The sequence below is a fragment of the Chiloscyllium punctatum genome, chromosome 44, assembly GCF_047496795.1.
Source record: "Chiloscyllium punctatum isolate Juve2018m chromosome 44, sChiPun1.3, whole genome shotgun sequence".
Taxonomy (NCBI): domain Eukaryota; kingdom Metazoa; phylum Chordata; class Chondrichthyes; order Orectolobiformes; family Hemiscylliidae; genus Chiloscyllium; species Chiloscyllium punctatum.
In genome coordinates, this window is record NC_092782.1 from 12,635,649 (window position 1) to 12,641,801 (window position 6,153).

Here is a 6,153-nt window from a genome sequence, read left to right on the forward strand (position 1 = left end):
GGCAGTGATCAGGAGGAATAGTTTCTCTTCCATTGGTCATTAGAGTATAGAATTCTCTTCCCCAGAAGTTAATCATGATTGGATTTCTACATTTGTAGCTCAGACAGGTCTTTGATAGACAAGGGAGTCATGGCATATAGGTTGCAGACAGGAGAATGGAACTGAGACAATAATCAGGTCAAACACGATCTTATTGAATAGTGGAACAGGCTCAAAGGGTCAGTGGTCTATCCCCACTATTGAATCCGATATTCCAACGTATTCACATTGGTTCAAGCCAAATACTTGGGTCAGAAATAGGAAGCTTTTAGAAAAATGGCTCCATTTGTTTTCTGCTGTAGAAATAAGATAGTTGTTCATTGTAGCTTCTGTCACATTTTCATACACACACACGTACGCAAACACACGCATATGCACACACACATACACACACATACATATATACATACAAAACGTTATCTGTAACTATCAGTATTGAACTATCATTGTTGTTTCAATATTTAAAACAACAGCACTATACAGTGATAGCCAATGTAGTACTCATGGTGCTCTCTATAGTAACTCCCATCTCATTCTATCATGAATTATTGTAAATGTATGAGATGAAGTATTAATCTTTAACCTTATTCCAACAATATCAGTAACAATACTGAAAATATATAACTGAGCTCAGTTTTAAGAATATGAATTAATCCCCTATTTCCCTTTGCTTCAAGAAGAGCAGGGACATATTCCTTAATGTCCTGACCTGCCAAACTATTCCACTAAAACAATTTTTTTGTCTTCTATAACATTGTTGCTTGTGGGACTTATTATGTGCAAATTTGCTGTTGTACTTCCCACCGCACAATAATGCCTTCACTTCGAAAGTACTTGTTGGCTAATGATGGTACAGTGCATGCATAATGATTAGATTAGATTCCTGACATTATGAAACAGGCCCTCCAGCCTGACAAGTCCACACTGAACCTCTGAAGAGCAACCTACCCAGGCCCATTTCCCTACCCCATATTTACCCCGGCTAATGCATCTCACACTACAGGCAATTTAGCATAGCCAGTTCACCTGACCTGCACATCTTTCGTTTGTGGGAGGAAACCAGAGCACCCGGAGGAAACCCATGCAGAGATTAGAGATCACTTACAGTGTGAAAATAGGCCCTTTGGCCCAACAAGTCCACACCGACTCGCCGAAGCGCAACCCACCCAGACCCATTCCCCTACACCTAACACTACGGGCAATTTAGCATGGCCAATTCACCTAACCTGCACATTTTTTTTTGGACTGTGGGAGGAAACCCATGCAGACACGGGGAGAAATGCAAACTCCACACAGTCAGTCACCTGAGGCGGGAATTGAACCCAGGTCTCTGGCGCTGTGAGCAGCAGCGCTAACCACTGTGCCACCGTGCTGCAGACATGAGGAGAATGTGGAAACGCTAGACAATTGCCTAAGGGAGGAATCAAACTCAGGTCCCTGGTGCTGTGAGGCAGCAGTGCTAACCACTCAGCCACCGTGCCGCACGTATTGTAGACTGAAGTAAGTGTTGATCGAGTTATACAGTCATAGAAACGTACAGCGCAGAAACAGACCTTTTGGTCCAATTCAGCCGTGCTGACCAGATATCCTAATCTAATCTAGTCCCATTTGCCAGCACTTGGCCCATATCCCTCGAAACCCTTCCTATTCATATACCCATCCAGATGCCTTTTAAATGCTGCAATTGTACCAGGCTCCACCACTTCCTCTGGCAGCTCATTCCATACACGTACCACCCTCTGTGTGAAAAAGTTGCCCCTTAGATCTCTTATATCATTCCCCTCTCACCCTAAACCTATGTCCTCTAGTTCTAGACTCCCCCATGCCAGGGAAAAGATTTTGTCTAATTATCCTATCCATGCTCCTCTTGATTTTATAAACTCTATATGGTCACCCCTCAGCCTCTGACACTCCAGGGAAAATAGCCCCAGCCTATTCAGCCTTTATAGCTCGAATCCTCCAACCCTGGCAACATCCTTGTAAATCTTTTCTGAACCCTTTCAAGTTTCACAACATCTTCCAACTGGAAAGAGATCAGAATTGCACGCAATGTTCCAAAAATTGGCCTAACCAATGTCCTATACAGCCTCAACATGGCCTCCCAACTCCTATACTCAATACTCTGATCAATAAAGAAAAGCATACCAAACACCTTCTTCACTATCCTATTTACTTTTGACTCTACTTTCAAGGAAATTTGAACCTGCACTCTAAGGTCTCTTTGTTCAGCAACACTCCCTAGGACTATTACCATTCAGTGTATAAATCCTGCTCTGATTTGCCTTTCCAAAATGCAGCACTTCGCGTTTATCTGAATTAAACTCTATCTGCCACTCCTCAGCCTATTGCTTCATCCGATCAAGACCCATTGTACTCTGAGGTAACTTCCTTCGCTATCCACTACACCTCCAATTTTGGTGTCATTCTACAAACTTACTAACTATACCTCCTATGTTCACATGCAAACTATTTATATAAATGACAAAAAATAGTGTACCACAACGATCCTTGTGGTACTCCTCTAGTCACAGGTCTCCAGTATGAAAAGCAACTCTCCACCACCACCCTCTGTCTTCTACCTTTAAGCCAGTTCTGTATCCAAATGGCTATATCTCCCTGTATTGAATGTGATCTAACCTTGCTAACCAATCTCCCATGGGGAACCTTGTCGAGCGCCTTACTGAGTTGACATGAATGGGGAGTTTAAACAAAATGTAACAGCATAGCTGGCTGTGTTCACAGTTATTTACAAAGCACATTCGACCAGGGTGCTATGGTACAGAAACCCAACAGTGAGAACCCCATCAGGGAAAGTGAGAGGGATGGGAGTAGAAATATATTGTGGAAAATTGAAGATACAACAGATATGGAGAGCAAAATATGTGTTAAGGACACCATTTTGTCAGCTTATCTTTTCAGAAAATGTTCAGTACACCTCATAGTGATGCATACATTGGAACTTGTCTTGACATGGCTGCCAATTCACTAGACAAATCTGAAGCATACATATTTCAGATTCCCATCTTTTAAAGTTTGCTCTAGCTTCAAAAAAAAGTTCCATAATTGCTTGGATTTGCTATTCGGCAAAACTGATCAGGAATCTAAACAAAGGATGTGTTTGTGTTAATCTTTCTGCAATTGATTGTATTGCTGTGTTAAATACTACACTATAAACACTCACCTTGATGTTTTCCTTGGGTTTTGAATAGGTTCCGCATCTACTTTATGTATCTTCTTTCTCCTAGTACAGATTCATTCTGGTTCAAATTTATTTGGTACCACTAAATCTTCAGCAAGCTCACACGTAACTAACACATTTCCTTGAACCCTTCTGTACACTACAATAAATGTCTTGGTACTTCTCAGTTGCTTATTGGCATCAAATACCTTCACCTGAAATTGTTTGTTAGTTATATTGATCTGAGAGTGATGCTTCAACACAGAATAAGAAAAACCAGAAACATGAAACAGAAATGCCTTTTTCAAGAGTTCGTGCATCCATTGGTGAGGCATTGTCAAACTCTCCTGTTAGTGTCAACTAGCTTAGTGCAACAGAAAAATCATTATGTTATTGGTAACCAGGTTTCAAGGCATTAATTCACCTTGTCAATTTTGTTTCACTGTAACATTAGGGAGGATGTGTAACAGCAGAGAAATGCGCCAGTACACTGTACTAGGTAAAATAAAGCTGTTGCCTCCAAGTCTTACCCAACCAAAGAATCTGCACTGCAGTCAACAAATGTGGCACGTAGCTGAACATTCAAAATTCGTCATTACACATTGGTTTCTTTCCCCTTAATATTGCTTCCATTATCGTTGGAAATAGTGAGGACTGCAGATGCTGGAAAGTCAGAGGCGATTCAATGTGGATCTGGAAAAGGTACAGCAGGTCAAGCAGCATCAAAAGAGCAGGAGGGCTGACATTTCGGGCAGGAATGGGGAGGGGGAAGGGAGCTGAGAAATAAATAGAGGGAGAGGGTGGGGCTGGGGAAAGGTAGGGGGAGGGCGATTGCTGGATGCAGATAGGAGGTGTGGACGAGGGGTTGCTGAGGAGTGTGGATCTAACGAGGGAGTCGCAGAAGGAACTGTCCCTACGGAAAGCAGATAGGGGTGGGGCGTGAAATATATTTTTGGTGGTGGGGTCAGACTGCAGGTAGTGAAGATGGTGGAGGATGATGTGCTGGATTTGGAGATCAGTGGGGTGGAATGTGAGGACCAGGGGGATTGTGTTTAGAGTTGGGGTTCGAGACCGGAGGTGTGGGAAATGGAGGAGATGCAGTTGAGGGCATTGTTGATCACAGGGGAGGGGAAATTAAGTAGGATGACATCTGGGAGGTCCTGGAGTGGAATCACTCATCCTGGGAGCAGATATGGTGGAAGCGAAGGAATTAGGAGTATGGGATCGTACTTTTGGAGAGTGGGTGGTGGTAGTGGGAGGAGGTGCAGTCAAGTGAGTTGGTGGGTTTGAAATAAATGTTGGTGCTAAGTTGGTTGCCACAGATAGAGAAGGAGAGGTCCAGGAAGGGAGGGAGGAGTTGGACATAGTCCAGGTGATTTTGAGGTCAGGGTGCAATGTGTGGGTGAAGTTGATGAACTGTTCAAGCTCCTCATGGGAGCACAAGGCAGTGCTGATACAGTCATCAATGCAGCAGAGGGAAAGGTGGGGCATGGTGCCGATGTAGTTGCAGAAGATGGATTGTTTCATGTACCCTATGAGGAGTCAGGCATAGCTGGACCCATACAGGCACCCATAGTCACTTCCTTAGTTTGTAGGAAGTGGGAGGATTCAAAGGAAAAGTTCTTGAGGATGAGGGCCAGTTCCGCCAAGTGAATGAAAGTATCGGTGGAGGGGCACTGATTGGAATCGTGGGAGAGGCAGAAGTGCAGGTCTTTGAGGCTCTCCTCATGGGGGGATATAGATGTAGAGAGACTGGATGACCATGGAGAAGATGAGGTATTGGGAGCTTGGGAATTGAAAGTCATGGAGAAGGTGGAGGGTGTGGGTGGTGTCCTGAATGTAAGTGGGGATTTCTTGGACTAAAGGGGATAGGGTGGAGGCAAGATACGAGGAGATGAGTTCAGTGGGGCAGGAGCAGAAAGAGACAATTGGTCAACAGGGATAGTCAGGTTTGTGGATTTTGGGTAGGAGGTAGAAATGACTAGTACAGGGTTGGGGAACTATGAGGTTGGAGGCTGTGGATGGGAGATCTCCCAAGGCGATAAGGTTATTGATGGACTTGGAAGTGATGATTTGGTGATGAGAGGTGGTGGTTGAGGGGGCAGTAGGAGGACTGTCAGCGAGTTGACATCTGGCCACAGTGAGCTAGAGGTCAGTGAGTCAAACTACCACCACATTCCCCCTTGTCTGCTGCCTTAATGGTGAGGCCGGGGTTGGAGTGGAGGGAGTAGAGGGCTGTGTGTTGTGAGGGGGAGAGGTTGGAGTGGGTGAGAAGATTCAGGCAGTTGATGTCATGACAGCAATTGGAGCTGAAGAGGTCAAAGGAGGGTAGGAGGCCAGGATGGGGTGTCCAGGAGGAAGGAGTTTGTTGGAGGCAGAATGGGGGTCTTTCGGAGGATGGGTGGGAGTCACGTTCAAAGAAGTAGGCATTATTCTTCACTTGTCTAGCTACGTTTTCAATAGGCAATGTCATTTTTTCTAATTGAAATTCTATCATACAGTGCCAAATTTGATGTCAAAGATGTCATAGAATCCCTACAGTGTGGAAACAGGCCATTTGGCCCAATAAGTTCATACCGACCCTCTGAAGAGTAACTCACCCAGACACATTCCCCTACCCTATTACTCTACATTTACCTTGACTAATGCATCTAACCTACACATCCCTGAACACCATGAGTAATTTAGCATGGCCAATCCATCTAACCTGCACAATCCCAAGAAGTGGTGACTCAGTGATTCGCACTGCTGCCTTACAGCACCCAGGAACTGGGCTCAGTTCCAGCCTTGGGCCACTGTCTGTGTGTCAATCTCCTCGTGTCTGGAGGGTTTCCTCTGGGTGCTTTGGTTTCCTTCCTCAGTCCAAAGATGTGCAGGTTTGGTGGATTAGCCTGCTTCCAACACTATAGGGCTTCAATGAAAAGTTCCTTTACACA